At 41.1% G+C, this 17,040-nt stretch overlaps 1 long non-coding RNA gene across 1 annotated transcript in view; it reads right to left on the bottom strand.

The window, feature by feature from the left end:
* The window catches only part of LOC127611827 (uncharacterized), a 46,028-nt gene that overhangs the window by 14,168 nt on the left and 14,820 nt on the right, over positions 1 to 17,040 (bottom strand). The window lies entirely within an intron of this gene.

Raw genomic sequence — 17,040 nt, 5'->3', positions numbered from 1 at the left:
ACAAAGCAAGCGCGTCTGCTATTGTTATATATTACATTTGCCATCAGGCAGTGGGGGGAGTAATCCGTGCACATACTTCATTATTGTGTTTAAGTAGCTTTTTCCAGCTATTTGTTCTTGACTTGATGATGTATTTTTTTGAGGACTTTTACTCCCTCCATTTGAAAACAGTTACCGCGTGGTCAAAATAGGCTCGTTAATTTTTTCAACATCCACTGAAGACGGCAACCTAAAAAGCAGTAACATGGGAGGGGGCGGTGGGCAATCCACAATCAGGCCTTATTTAAGTTGCGCTGGAAATGGACGGATGGATGTTTAACGTTGTCGGCTCCAAGAATGATTTGTGATAGCCTAAAAAAAATAAATATATATTATTAAAAAAACTAACACCGTCTATTATTTCCAGTTATTGTTGTCTCATTTTTGTGTTTGTTTGTTGTTGTTAGTCAGTTCAAAACGTTAGCAAAGCAGGGGGAGCACATCTTGATTGTGTCCTAATGATTATTTTTCTTCTCAGGTCGAAATCAGTGAGACTCAATTGAAGAGAAAAACTATTTTGTGGGCACAGAAGGGTTTTTTTTTCTGTTGTGTCAAGTTGTGAAAATGGATGTTGTGTTTAAATGACAGTAAAAAAATGTTTTTACTTTTGTAGTTGAAGTGCCTGTACTTTTTAACTTTTTCTCAATCTCTTTTAGTCATATTGGTTATAAACAGTCGATATGACACACCCATACATGTAGAAGCTACATGACAATACTGATCAATGAAGAAAATTAATAAAATGTCAGCCGTCTGGCTCCATTTTGCACCTCTAATTTGATATGCACACACACACACACAAAACACCACAGCTGATTTTTTTCCACATGTTAATCCTTTGTTGCACACCCATCGCCGGCACACTCTCGTGACCTCGCGTGAAAGAAAACTTCAAACTGAAAACATTTATGGTGATTTTGACACTCCATTATGAATAATGAACTTTTCTCGGTGTAACAAGGCAACAGGTCAGTGCGAGGCCACGGACAGCAAAGCAAACCAACGCAAAAGAAAAGCAAATGCATTAACAATAAAACTGTACGGTGTGTTATAATGACATCATGCATGACATCATATTAGGAAGGGCCAGTTGTTTCAGACAAACATTTGAAAATATTGACCAAAAGTTGCCTGGACCTTTTGAACTGGAATGGCGAGTGCGGGTGTGGGTGTGCATGGTGAGCAGAAAGTGAAGATAGGGTGGAGTCTTTTACTTTTGAGGGGACACTATTAGTATCTGCACTTCTAATTAAGTAGCGAGTATTTTGGATATCGTTTCATATTGTACTCTATGATGTAATTTGACTTTTACCCTTTCACGCACAAATAATAATAACCTGCATCGTGATTTTTTTTCCTCAAGTGTCTTTATTAGTCGATGGGAATGAAAAAAATAATAATGGCAGTGGATGGAGACACACATAAGGGTCCATTGTTGTGGTCGATGCACAACTGCGACATTATAATGAATTCATATGAGAGAAAACAACACGTGAATAGCTGGCTACTCTAGTAACCGCTTTCCTTGAAAGGGTTAAAGGAACTTCTTCTATCTATCCATTCCAGTAGGCAAGTAGGTAATGTCAAAGGCCAAGGACTAAAACCAACAGACAGAGGTTGAATGGTTGGTGCAAATAAACAGATCACACACACACGTCCTCGCAAGTCAATATCGTGTGCTCGCCCGAAATGTCCCCAGTGAACCTGCAGTGTGCCAACAGGAAACCCCACAGTGGAGCAGGCTTTAAAATATTAAAGACCCCAGCACCGTGCTTAAAAACTATTTAGAAGATTATAATATGCGGCGGAGCGGAATTAAGAGGCAGTGACTGTTAGACAGGAGTACAGCATGAAAGTAAATTATTTCACATGCCCTCTGGCTTGTACATACTGTCACTTTCACAGATTTTCACCCGGGCAAGGCAGCCACAGGTCTGTGTGGCCTTGAGGTGCTACTGAAGTCTGAAAAATCAACACAAAACCTCACAGACTTACAATTTCAAAAGCACATTTGAGTAGTGACTGCCCGTCTTGGCTCTCAGATGGATCCAAGTGACTATATTGAGCTTTTAGCCACCCGGTACTCTGTGACAAAATACACATATATGGTATATTACTTTATATTTCCCGCGACCCTAGTGAGGATCAAGCGGCTCGGAAGATGAATGAATGAATGAATACTTTATATTTCTCTCAAATAGTATCCGTCTCTGATTGCATCCATTTTTGACATGTAAAAATCCCTAAAAACAAAGAGTAGTTGCCTCCGTTTTTCTTTCATCGCTTGTCCAACAAAGGGTCACTCGTGAGCTGGAGCCTATCCCAGCGAGCAGATTGCATACTTCCAATTTCGGGCAGGGGTGTCCAAACACATTTTGCCGCGGGCCACTTTGGAGTTACGTCTTCCCTCGGAGGGCAGTTATGACAAACCGAATAAATGTTTAATCATCTCATTGTATTATTAGTTGTACACAACAAATTGCTGGGTTACTAGTTTTGAAATCAGTTTTTTAACGTTTTGTTGTTGTTGTTTCTTCATTTAGTGTTCAAGTGAGTGTAGACAGGGTAACAAAATTATTGGAAAGTGAGCCGGATCTGGCCCCCCGGGCCTTGAGTTTAACACCTGTGATTTAGGGGGTTCAACAAAGCTAACATACATAGTTTTTGAAACTGTGCATCAGACTTGCTAACGCTCACCCACTTTTCCTCCTCCTTTTCTTCCTAGACAAAAAACAAATTATCTTGTCGAAGAAGATGTTTCGCCTCTCATCCATTGGTGGTTGGGGTGTTGCTCCGATCTGAAGTGCACACACGGTTGGGTTAGTTGGACTAACCCAGCCTTTTTGGATGAAATGATGAAGCCTCCTCAGATGAGAGGTGAAATATCTTCTAAGACAAACAGCAGTCCAGAGTTGTGATTGATCCAATGCCCTGGGAATTAAACTTTGACGTGATCCCCCCCCCCAGTTATATTCAAGCCATCCAGGGAGCTATGCAACTACCGGTATGCACATTCTACTAAATATGCCAGACCTATTTTATGTAGGAATACCACGGCGGAACGGAGAGCGCGTAGTATTTTGCAAACATTCAAGTCCCAGTCTAAATGTATTCTTTACAATTTCAATGTCATTGCAGGTTTAAAGCAGACAAAAACAAGAATGCCTTTTGAAAAGTGTGATTTTGTTTCCACTCTCTCAAATAATGCTGCCGCCTGGCCAACGGCCAGCTCATCTTTATGCAAACCCTCTTGTATGAGCTTTACGTAACGTTAACAGGCTAAATCCTGCAGCTTAAATCTTTGTATGAAGGGGTTATAATGTTAGGAGGCAATTGGCGCTTCCTCACTTGAATGCTGCAGGCATCGTTTTGTCCGCCCCGAAACGAGGATTCCTTCTCTGCTTACTGCTCACGCCACTTGATTGGCGCCTGGCAGACTGGCGGAGTCTTACAGCTTCATTTTGGGGCTCAGGGGGAAGAGTATTGAGTCTACCGAGGCTAAAGTGCAAGTGAAGTCATCCGTCGATAGTGTCCAAGTCCAAAAGCTTTAATGAACTTGTCACATGTGAAGTTAATTTGTGACTCTTTGTACAATTAGCCTTTAAATAAAGATGGAACAGGCAAACCACTAAAGTGAGGTCATAGGATTCGAAATTTAAGGGGAATAAATGTTTCGTCGTCAAGCGCGACGTCGCGTGATGTGTTACCAATTCCTGCAAGAATTGTGCTCTGCTCCCTTTCCCAACATCTGAAGAAAAATGAAGACTATTTCCAAATCAAAAGACGCTTCAGCTATGAGCACGAACAATCGTAATGAGAGTTCCGACTGGTATTCAGACGGATCAACATGAATTACCCGTTGCTGTGCAGTCAAACCAGGAGGGCTCGCCTGAATTCGTATTTTTGCCCCCTTTGCCCCCCCTCCCGACCCCCCACCTCACCCACCACACACATAGAGCTTTTTTTTTCTGAAGAGACATGCAAATCTTTCAACACCACAGGACATCTCAATAAATTCTTCAGTGGCCTGTCAAAGTGACTTTCCACTCCCCTCACCACCAGCAAGACTCTACCCTGATCTACTATGAAATGGCCTCATTGTGCAAGGCATCAAGAATTTCGACATCTCCATCTCCGGGTGAGCTTTCAAGCGTGACTTTCCGATTCCGACAGCTCGAGGCCCAAGGCCATGAGCTGCGAGCGGTGCCGCAGCACTCTGTTGCTTCACACGTCGCAAACTGGCTGACTTGTTTAAGGCAGCCGCACCTTTGCGCCATCTCTGCGCGATTGCTCTCCGAGGACGAGGTAAAGCCGAGCCACTCAAGACCTACATGTGTCAGGGCGATGAAGCGCCCCCTTCTCCAAATTTAAACTGCATTTCCAGAACTGCCACGTACACACACATTTTGATGAGAATTACAGTGTGTACAGAGGGGCCGGTCTGACACATCAGCATGTAACGTGATAATCTCAAAGAGGATGTTTGACAGATCATTTGGGCTCAGCAACTCATAGTGGTGTAATCCTTTAAGATCTTCCCAATAACTATTAAGGATTTAGTGTCAATCCTGCTCTGTCAGGATCCGTCTCCGTTTACTTGAACCCAAGCTACTATGAAGACAAACTGAGCCGTTAAAAATCCTTAAACTCTCCAATCATGGGTCTTTAAGTTAACACATGGGGAGGTAGTGTGACCAGAGGTTGTATACAGGATTTAAACATGTTTTTTTTTTTTTGGGGGGGGGGGGGGGGGCAATGATTTCCAAACACAAGGTCGCGACACCGTAGCGTCAGGAGAGACTATTCAATGTGCTGCGGAAAAGTCATTCAGTTATTTACCGTATTTGGGCACAAAATGTACCACAAATAATGTATATTTTTCACCTATCTATGCCAGCAACATATAGAGACAGTCAGAACAATGAAGTGCTCTTCCGGTAGATGGCAGACGTTAAGCTTAACCTGTGTGTCCACCCTTTTGACATTCATACAACCTGAATCTAATTTGTAATACAATCCAAGACATCTTTATTTATGTTGCGCTTTCGCGACAGCTGCAGCTGAAACAAAGCGCTTTAAAGAAAATTTTCATTATTTTAATCGCTGCTTATTCTCACCGGCGTTGTGGATGAGCTGACGCCTATCTCAGCTGGCGTTGGACAAGGAGCAGGGGTTCACCCTGAACTGGTTGCCAGCCAATAGCAGGGCAAATGACAAATAGCCGTTCATACTCCCATATGGATACTTTAGAGCAGTGGTTCTTAATCACACTGAACCCCACGAGTTTCATACATGTATGGACAGAACGCATTGTATTTTTTTCCCACAAAATTGAAAAACATTTATGAGGGTGCAAAATGAAAAACTGCACGAGTTGCACAGGACATCTCTGTTTTCACAGAACAAAACTACCGGTACCTAAACGTGAATATAAAATAGAAAACAAGAAGAGAATTCAATGAATACTTTCTGCAAATCACTGCGACTTTTGCGGCAGCCCTAAGTCAAGCCAATTCTATTTTTTCTATTTTCTCAAGGTGCTGCACACAGGAAAATCTAGAGAACCTCACACAACCAAGCACATATTGGTGGAAGCATAGAAAAACTCCAAGGAAGGAAAAAACTCAAACAGAACTCTGTGGTAACGTCTGCCTTGGCATGACCAAGTTGAGGAACTTTTAGAGACAAGTTACGGTTCATATTTGTATTTGCTTTTATTTTGCATTGCTGTCGACTGCCAAATCGGCATTGCAAAAAGGACTCTGTTCTCAATGACTTTATCAGGATAAACAAAGATTTAATAAATAAATTTAAAAACATGAGTGGGTATCTCAAGGGCTTTCTTAGTACTAGGAGGGGATGCTGCTGTTTGGTATGTAGCAGCATCAGCTGCGCCCAATGATGGCTGAGTGGAACGTAACCATACAAATCATACTCGTTGGATGAATGGATGGGGCGGGGGGCGGTGTTTTTAGCCCTGTGGAACTCCTAAGACCGACTCACCGTTTCAGGGGGATTGACCGCACCCAAATGCATAACCACTGAACGAAATGTTGAATGTCAACAATTTTTAAAAATTACTGTGCTTAGTTTCCATTCATTCCTCCGTTGGCCTCGCAAGTATCCTCACATTCCTCGTATTGATCAATGGAAGGAAACACGTCAAATCTCCCGTGCCATTCAGTCCTCTCTCTCACTTGACTGACAATTTAGCGCCAACTCTTGCCCCTCTACCAGCACTGTTTTTGACTGGAGGAATGTCGGCGCCATTTGACTGTCGTTGCTGGACAGTCCCGGGGCGCTTGTGTCTTGCGCCTGTAATGGGCAGCATTTTTCACAGCCCTGCTTTGTTCAGCAGAGAGATCGGTGCTGTTGAACGGTCTGCGGCTGGATGGATGGAGGTCTTGAGGAGCCGACGATGAGAAGAAAGGAGCGGATGCGGATTTGGAGCTGGGAGTCGCGGCTTGGAGTTTGAAGCGGATTACGTGGGACAGGAGAAGTGAACTAATCTCTTTTCGTCAATGGATGCTACAGCTTTGTGTTTGCTTTCAAAACTTAGCTTGTAGCAGACGTGTGCACATTTTCAGCATGACGTCTCTGATCCACTGGAGAAAGGACACTTTGATCCTCTCCTCTTTCATCTAGAACTGCTTCAGACAACAAAGTGTATGCAGAAAATTGGTGAAGATTGAACGACTGTCTGTGTCCTATGTGTTGTCTTGTGTTATTTTTGTTATTTTGACTTCAAAATGGCGCCGCGAGAGTGGCTGCCTTTCCAGCAGCTCCTTTATTTTGTTGTTCTACTTCTTACTTCCATAACTTTGCTGCTGTGAATTGGGAATTTCTCCATTGTGAGACTAATAAAGGTTTTTCTTATCTTATCTTATCTTATCTTATTTTTCAACAATATATTTTGGAATATATATGGAAGAAAAATTAGACGAAAAAGAAATAAAGCTATTTAAAACAAAGGGCTTTATTTTCATGACCAGCGCAATTCCGGTCACTTAAATATGTCAACGGACCTTACGCAGAGACAAAATCAGAATGCACCAGCATATCTGCATGCACTATTTAGGAAAATAATGCAAAAAGTGAGTTGCAGCTAGAGCCTGCAGAATTGGGCGGTATAGTGGTGTTGTCGAGTATTTTATTGATCTTTTGATTCGTATAGGCTTACCACTTTGCCACAGTAACGAATTTCCTGCCCAGATTGTTTACCAAGATGCCAACAAAGATAATACAGTCAACAAAGATAATACATGCCAACAAAGATAATACAGTACATTCCTTCCAGATTTCCCACCCATTCATCTTTCATGGCTTTACCTTTTTAGAGAAGTGTCAGTTTGATTTAACGTCAGTCTGATCGTTATTGGTTTTTGGTGTTTACTTCTTATCACTTAAGGAAAAAAAAATAACTCGAGAGGCCCTGGATGCACACAGAGAGGCATCAAAAATTAAGATCTTGACACCCCAGAAACACCATAAAAGCTTTCTATTACACTGCTCGCGGTGTAATTGGCTATGCTGTCTTTGTGCGCGGAGAGGGCAAAGAGGTACGTCAGGCAATTTATATTTTAACACATTTTTTTTCCCTACTCACTATCAGGATTGACTCGCTCAGTTTGCGTTTGATTGATGCAAGTGCGCTCGCACACTTGTTTTTACCTGCGATTACGGAAGCCCAAGGTTTGCTTAATAAAAATCTATCATCATGAAGGTCAACCAAAAACTGTGGCAAATACTTTCCAATCAGCAAATCAAAGCGATAGATCTTCTTTGAAGCCAACAAATTTTCATGATTGGTTAGCACTTAGTATATTCCCGACCGAGTCACTGATGATATAGCGGTTCAGACTACTCGTTAAGCTTGTGTGAAGACAGTGTGGGTTTTAATTTCCCTTCGTGACAGTGAGTAAGGGTAAGAGAAACTACTCAAGTCCTTAAGAGGTGAGTAACTTCAGTTTGATCTTTTTTTCTTTTTGAAGCTTGAACATGGAACTCCTCAAAAACATAAAAGAGGCTTCAATGTGATAACATGAATTTAAGCCACAAGGAAACGCCAAAATGTAACTTTTGTTTGTTTATGCTCACTTAGCATCACAATAAGCTCAGGGTAGAGATGATTAAATATGTCACTATTTTCGACAAGTGGATTATATTCATCTTCGAAAAGGTGTATTCATCCGCATTTATTAGCTGACATGTTGCTCCCTTTGAATACACAAGAATAACCCTTTCAACAGTGAGGAACAGAGAGCTCTGAGTGGGTTGGTTGAACTGCAATTAGCAATAGATGTGCTGTGTTTCACCTGCTAGTTTTATTCCACAGAGTATTCATTTTTTTCCAAAGTGGACTAACACAGCCTCTATTATTTTTCCCCAAGGAGCAAATGGAGTTCTTATAGGCTGGCATGTGAACCGTTTTAGGTAGACGAAGATAACAATGCATAACACATGTGTGTGTGCGTGTGTGTGCGTCCCCACAAAATATGAAAACGAGAACGTGTGTGTGTGTGTGTGTGTGTGTGTGTGTTTTGTAGGCTGTGGTAATCACATATTTCTTCTGTGCTTTACATTAATGTTGTCACTTTGAAAACGTACTGTGTGCGGCCGCGGAGATTGTGTCCGTTCATGTGATTGCCTGGCTCTGTTTGATTAGTCAAATGGAGTCTAAGGTTTGCCCGAGCAATAATAAATAAAGATGAAACTAGTCAGTTCAGTACACTGTACCTCAATGTCACAGAGCACAATGTCACAGAGTAAAATTGATGCTTCCTTGAACCAAAAATACTCCTTTAAAAGTTAGCGGTATGTTCTAATAAAACTATTTTGACAAGAACAATTTATCTGAACATTTACTGAAGTAGCAATCTAACACTGTAAGCATTACTACTCACCTCTACTTGTGATTGGGTTCAGCTTCTGCGCAACCCTGAATAGAATAAGCAACATAGTAAGTAAGTGAGTAAGCCCCTCGGCCGATGGAGTGAATATACACAAGAAAACAGAGTACCGGTAATGTTCCACTCTGTTGTGGTACTGAACAACTTGCTCCCTCAACACTAAACACACGTGCATTTTCTCCAATCGTTTTAAGCATAGATGAGGGGAATGGTAACACCAGAGACTGAGCTAAAACTTGAGCTTTGTGGCTCTCTCCAAAATTTGACCTTGAGTAAAAGACCCCCCACAGATCAATAAATTGACTGCCTTGATGGAAGCTCAGGTGTGCTTTGTGGGCGCTTGGATTCCATGTTGAAGGTCAAAACCCGAGTAACACTATCACTTTCGCTCAGAGAAACGTTTGAAAGGTTTGTGTCTTTCTTAAAATTGTATCAACAAATACATGGCAAGCCAACTATTCTTGGTCTAAAACCGTAGTGTAGAAAAGCCCCGACTAAATGTCATAGCTGTCATGATCATGTTTGTGTCACTCCAGCAGGTGGCAGTGGAGGGCTTCTCCTCCAGCATGCATACTTGCTATGGAAGGACTGGCAAGATGCCACGTTCCCGTCGGATTATTGACCTTGTTGCTGCTCTTGCTCAAGTGTTATTTTCTAGATCTCGTCATTTGTCGTGTTTGGGCTCTTGCCTCTCACTTTGTAAGTATTTAAGTTTGTTGGCTTTGATCTTGCTCATATTTTTGTTTTCGTGAAATTGGACATTAGTCATTCGTGTTGCCGTTTGATTTGTTTTGCTCTCGCGGGTGTGAACGACTATAAGCGGAATCATTTTACCGCAAGCATCGGTGTTGCTATTTTGATCATGCCAACCTTAATGTTGCATCCTTAAAAGTTTGACGGTGTCAAACTGGACTTTTTGCACAATAAACGCATTCGCTACTGCGGTGGATGCACGCTTGCTGGCACTTTTGATAAAGCAAATCTTTAAAAGGGAGGCTTACTGTGAAGAACGTGTCTCAAGTGGTTCCGAGGATTTGAAGTGGAAGACGTGAGGAGTGATATTTGTGCGCTGAGGCCCGACGTAGAAGTTGCCCAAGGTCTAATCAGAGACCAAAAACATACCTCGCCTGAGCCCGCCGCCCCTCCTCCCCACCTTCACACACTCAGACAGAGGATTTTCTCACTATTCGAGGGGCTGATATATGAGCCCCTCTTTGTATTTCAGCCGCAGACTTTCTTAAATCTTAAAAGCCAATTCATCTTGGGCAAACATAAGGAGGTGGGGGTAAAAGAAAACTTCTAAACTCATTTTTTTCATTTTTTGCCAGCGCCCGAGTGTCATTCACAGACCCTCCAAGCACTCATTTCTCCTTCATTAATTGTGTCTGTGCTTTACCCACGGTTGAAATTCAACCCCAGCTGGGGAAGATGAAACTCAAACGCCCCCCAGCCCCTTCGCCCCACCCCCTCATCCCCGAGGCCCGGCTCATTCACTGCATGTTTAAGTTGACAATAGCTTGGGAACTGTCTGCTCCGCCTGGCTGAGTGTGAGGGGTGGGGGGGGGGGGGGAGCTAGCTCACAAAATAGGCCAAATTGTGTTTCTGTTGTTTCCTGATGGATTCGATTAATCTTTACTTTGCAGGTAAGGCACTTTTCATGCATTGGCCCAGAGTAGTTTATCTACTCCAGCTGTCAGATGTAATTCAAGCATTTAGGGAGGCAGACAAATAACCGGCGTAATAAATCATTCTTCTTTGTTCAGCGGTGCATTGGCAAGGCGGCCGTGCAGAAAAGTTGTTTGAAGTTGAGGCACTTTCATTACACACATGTCAACACTATGTGCAAAGCATTACAGTCGTGTTGTGAACCCCCAAAAGATTATCGTCCGGTGGGGGAATGTGATATGCCCCACAGTGCATCCCGCAACAGCTCAATAAGCTCATGGCGTGGAGGCGACCAACTGTGTCAGGTTTAATTAGCAAATTGTCAACTGTCTACACGGACACGTTGTTGACACATCCATTCCACCTGAGCTCGTGCGGAATTCTTTGAATGCAATTTGCATAATTCTATCTCATTTGGTTTTGTGGAGCATGTGCGTTTAACACGCTTGCCGCTAGCCACAGAACAACGTGAGGTGCAGGGAGGCGTATTAAAATGAGTGACAACGCGAAATGTTCAAGAATTTACCCTCCGCCGTATGAATACAAAGATATCTGATGACTGAGCAACTCCTACAAAATCTGCCGACAAACAATCTGAATTAAAAAGCTTATAAGGGCAGTGTGTCACTATTGCACATAACGTCCCAACAATCACTGATTAAGTCTGGGGAAGGATGATAATAGAGTGGCGATCACCTCCAGCCCTCAATCTGTGCACACACAACCCCACGGTTTGCTCTTAAAGTACACAGCATAGCTACACACACAAACACACACACACACAAAGAAAGCTTAGAAAACAGGACCTAAATTCCAATGGAGCTTTGGATGTCCTGTACATTATTAGTTTGATGTAGGCTCAATCAATTATGCTACATTTTAATTCAAAATAGTGATGGGTATTTGATCCCTCGCTATTTCGCAGTTCGTTTATCGTGTCTTCAGTGCATCGCGGATTTTTTCAAACATATTCATAAAAAAACAACAACAATTTAATTTAATTTCATATACATGGAGTACAGTACTGTATATGTTGCTCTATGTGACTCACTGTTGTTTTGCAGCTTCTCGCGGACCGTTTGCCGACTTAATTTTCTTTTTTTAAAATATGTTTATTGGTTACTAATTCGCGGATTTTCGTTTATCGCGGGTGGTTTTGGTCCCTATTAACCGTGATAACCGAGGGATGACTGTATATTTCTATGATTGAATCATTATTATTCATGAACAATATCAATGTTCCGAACTCTTGATTCCGTGTGAGTTGTTTGCCCCACAGGAGACCTGCAGGTGTCCCTCAACTTCTCATAGCATATGCCATATAAATGTTTAAGCACCTCCACATCTTATATACAGAGCGAACAACAAATGGTTTTCACATCAGAAGTCAAGAATAATGGATTCGTCATTAACATTATAATTATAATATTATATATGATATTTTGAAATTTTGGTTCGGACTTTAGCAAGCATCATGGAAGTTGATATGCTTGAATTGCTTATCATAAAATGATGTGGCGGGCCAGATCTGGCCCCTGGGCCTTGACTTTGACACCTGTGGCATATGCCATTTTGACCGTCATGTAGTCTTTTTTCGCATCACAAACCAGTTGAGAATTGGTTGAAACCCACAGGATGTAACAACGCATCAATTTGTGGCTTCCTTGTTTGTCAGTCAGGGTGCTACATTCCATTTCACGTCAGCAATTCACAGATTCAAACATATGAAGAGTTTTGGTCATAAGTATTCAACACTTATTTTAAGACTGCCGGGCCTGACCTGTTTTGGACCTTATTATCGAGACAAATCCACTCATCGACACCTCACATAATCTTATAGGAAATTCTACTATGATCTAACTTAGTGGGCCATTTGATGTCCTTGGTTGGGATGGCGAAAAAAAAAATCAGGACCAAAACTGTTCGATTGTCTTTATATGTGTACCAGACCTAAAAGGGGATCATGGAAAGCCAGGACAGGTGAGTAATGTTGAACACCCAGTGCCCACTTATTCTGCAGCGTTGTGTTGAAAACATTTATTGCTGTTTTATACATCACAACAGACACTTTAGCAGAAATGGTGTGAATGGGGAATGAGAAAAAAAAGGAAAGCCAAGCTTTAACAGACTGTGTAATGGGACTTTTTTTTCCCCTGGGCCCATTCCTCGCGCCTCTGGGGCCTATCTGTTATCACCTTGGTGGAGGGAGTGACAGTATTAAAATAATCTTGGCTCTGGACAGAAAACGTGGACTTGCATTATTCAGTCAAGTCATGTTAACTCATTCAGTACTAGCCAATTCTAGACCAAGTCTGAAAAGACATTTAAAAACGTCTTTGGGAGTGAATGAGTTAAATATTGGACTTTTCAAATGTGAAACTTTAGGCGTACAGCACAAATGTGTATGTATGTGTGATACAGCGGGAAAGTCAGAATTGATTTAAATACACTGCATACAAAACCTTTGTGATATTGACATTTGGGGTCAAATTGGGTCTGGATGAGCCCAAAATACATACAAAAAAAATCCACTAATTTGACCTCCACATGTCTAACTATTCAATGGTTCCATATTTTTTGGACAACTGCTGAACGGCAAAATTCACAACAGGCGTGCGAGCCATGAATAAAAACCCTGGTTCATTTGGAATTGGTATGAAATAGTCCTTTTCATCAGGCTGGTCACATTTTGACATCCTTCACCCAATATAACAATTGATCAGCGTTTTGCAAGGCTTCTAAGACGGAAGTGGTCACTGAGCTTCGAGTGTTACAGAGACACTCGCAGAGTCTCAGAAAGGCACATGAGGAGACGTCCTTGGAATTTTGAATGGATCAAAGACCTGTTATGAATATCGCTATTCACCTCCACATTAGGGAAGGTTATGCAAAAACCACCGAGAAAGGATATGTGAATTCAAGAGTTTAGAGAAGGTCAAATTACTTTTATCTGTAAATGTTATAACAGTATATTGCATTTTATCTGTAAACTAAATGCCCTTACTTTATGTGTGTATTGTATGTGTACAAAAAATACTTTTGGGGTATCAATATAAAACAAATGTAATTAACTAGTCTGCCTTCTTGTGCCAGGTGACAGTGACAACATATTCTTAGACCACACACAGTTTGTATCCTTAAGCCCACCGTATGTCGGGACAGTCATAAACTGTGGAACCCCTGTAAAGTGCTGTTTGACTTATCCATCATCCTCGTCTCTTGGGTAGACTTTCTCGCTATATGTCACCATACTGTCGCAAGATTCATGACATTTTCGAGAGTAATTGCTACAATCGTTACAGAGCATCTGTCGTTCACAGCTAGCAAAGGGCCCCGCTAGCTGTAATACATGCTAGACTTGTTTTGTTCCTCCGATAAGATTGTTTATGGCAGCTACGGGACATGTCTGGAGAGACACCTTGAACACCGCAACACGGTTCTCCATACTAACACAGAAAAAAAAACTATCCTCCATCTTTTATTGTCTCCAAACTCTTGGAGTGGAATCAATAAAACATAACGTCGGCTTCTTTCTGAGTTTAAGACTTCCGATAGGGTTTGAATCCCGCGTGTGTTGGAGGCTTTAGTCCAAAAAAAAAAAGAAAGAAAGAAAAACCTAAGGAAAAAAACTGCAGTTTTGTTTTGATGTGTGAATTAATCAGCCGAGTGTATCTTCAGAACAAAAAGATCTGATGTTGCCTCTGGGATGCAAAGCCATCGGAGATTTCACAGTCCATATTTAAACACATGTTTTGAAGAGAAGACTTCAACAGCCCATAATAAACTACGGCAATTTGGCAGTGTATCGTGTTTGCGTTGACTATGCAAAACCTCCCTTCGCCCCCGTTCCTTATAAGCACAGATGAATTTTAATGTCCCAATCCATGCCCTTGGCATGTAAAATGGAATATCCATAAAAAAAGTTTTCAAAAAGAGTGTTGACTTAAGTAAAGCAGTTTTTTAAACCATTAACGAGTTGTCACGCGATGGTAAAATCCTCATGTGAGAGTACAATAAGGAATAATGCCCCCGCCAGATTGATGCAACTCAAATACAAAGGAAATAGCAATGGTGGCGGGGGGATGTGACCTCATTTCAGATGTATCTGGACTAAATGTTTTTTTTTCCATTACCGGATACAAAATAGGGCCCAAATATTTCTGTTGAATGAATGCAGAACAATATTTTCACTGGTCGCTGCATGCCTTTTTTGTTTCTGATATAGATCAGTTTGACATTCTTTGCTACCACATTTAAGTTCTTCTTTACGGATTTTGACACCAGAGACCACAGATAAGATAGCAGTTAATTAGCGGTAAAAATAAAAGGTGACAACACCTGTGCTGTTAGAATTCACAGACACATATTTGTTATATTCACAGACAATATAGTTAAGTGCTGCGACGTTATATTTTGTTTAAACTTGAGCAGAACCTAGTCGTCATATTGATGTTTTACAAAACCAAATGGCGAAAAACAATGGCTTTCGTGTTTTCAAAACACTGCATGTATTGAGGCTTGGCTAAGTAGGAGACTAGTAGAAGAAAAAAGATTCCGGGAAATGGGGGAGGTGATACTATCCACTAGTTTTGAAATAACAAGGATATAAACGTGTTTGTAAACAGTGAAATCAGAAAAGTAAAATTCTTCCAAGATGGTACAAATTAAAATGAAAACTGCTTTTCTGAATCATTAAAAAAAAGACAAAAAAACAATGAATCACATTGCCACAGTGAAAAAAATTAAATTATTTTGTGACCTATTCTACTACTTGTTGACATTAGACTTCTTTTCAAATACTGTCAGTGAACAAAAATCATATGTTAGCTTTAACAGTCGGTGGACTGAGTGAGATATTCTTAATGGCATTTTTGCCAAAGGGATTTTTTTTCTGTGTAAATTCTTGACTAGCGAAAATCCAGGAGTAACTGATGATGACCCAAAAGGGTTTTGAACTTTCTATAAATGCCACAAAATGGTGTCATTTTTTTTTTTTACACATGACATAGCTAAAGATGCCACAAGGGAGCAGCAACACGATCTTTTTATATTAGACATGGCTTTGCCCTGAGCAAAAAACAACAAATTTGTCAGAAAATATTGAAGAATGTTTTTTTTATCAAGCCACCAGGGAACTGTTATAAAGAAAAATCCATAATAAATCTCTATTAACTCCTTTATGCACCGTTTTTATGTTACTGGTCGACATGGCAACTGAAAATAAAAAGTGATTTGCTCCATTAAACTGTTGCAGACGTGTGTTGTTTGAAGATTGAGAAAGGGGGCAAGGAAGAATTGACATTTTAAAAAAAAAACAGCAATGAAAAGACGCCTCGTTAGCAAGACACACAATAGTCATGTAGTGATTTAACCGAAGAAAACCTGAAGTTCAACCCATTATCATACAAACAGTGCGAGAGGTCAAGTGTACATCATAAAAATGAAATCATAGTGGATTTTTTTATCTTGTCACCATAGAAAGCGGAAGACTAAGCATATAGAATCATGAAACGAACAATATTGGGAAGGATGTAGTTGCTGCGTACTTTGTACAATATGAGTAACATACTATAATTACTCAGACATCAAAGCCTCAGTTAAATCCCTGTAAAAGGCTACAAAGTGATTCCGCAAACACCTTCCCATTCACCTTCAATTGGTGAGTTGTCTTGATTGAAATTTGTTGTATAATTTTCTTATGCTCGTGGTTAATTGGCAGTTTTTACTCTGGGAGTCGCTGGAGGCTGAAACAAACTAAACCATATTACAGTGTTTCCTATGTAGTTTCCTGTCTAGTCCTTCTGTGTAGCGACTGTCCTCATCGGGGTCGCCAGAAACCTGGCAGCTGATTTGGACAAAAGGTAGGGTGCCAGTCGGAGTGGTTGTTTACCAATGAACTCTGCGCAAAGTTCTTCTGCATTGAATGTTCCGGTCGGCATGTGAACACAAAGGGACAACAAGGGAAATGTGTGAAAAAAACAAAAGTGAGTGAAAGGCAGAATTACAACTCTAAAGGATTAAAAAAAATCATAGTTAGGACTCTATTTTAATGCCCAGTGCAAGTCTAGAGCAAAGAGCAGTCTAACGGGTGGAGTTTCCTCTATTTCTGTATTTTCAGAGACGGGCTCAGGGTGTTTGCGCCGTTGTGAGAGTTAATGCAGCAGGCTTGTTTCCCAGCCAGTGGATGCGGAAAGTAGGCCTGGGAATTCACAGGTCACTACTGTCAAGCCGGCACCTGGAGAAACCTTCCTTCCCAATGGTTTGTATCCATGTGAAACTTTCTATGTCATTTCAACCTTGAAAAGTACCAGTACTAAACTACTGTAGCAATCTCCTACACAACCCCAGGTTATCACGCAATTAACAACACAGGCTATTTTTCAGTTCGGTGGTGTCCTAGTATCTTGTAACTTATTGACACTGGAAA

The sequence above is a fragment of the Hippocampus zosterae genome, chromosome 12, assembly GCF_025434085.1.
Source record: "Hippocampus zosterae strain Florida chromosome 12, ASM2543408v3, whole genome shotgun sequence".
Taxonomy (NCBI): Eukaryota; Metazoa; Chordata; class Actinopteri; order Syngnathiformes; family Syngnathidae; genus Hippocampus; species Hippocampus zosterae.
Note: the sequence above shows the minus strand (reverse complement) of the source record. Positions and strands in the feature narration are given on the sequence as shown.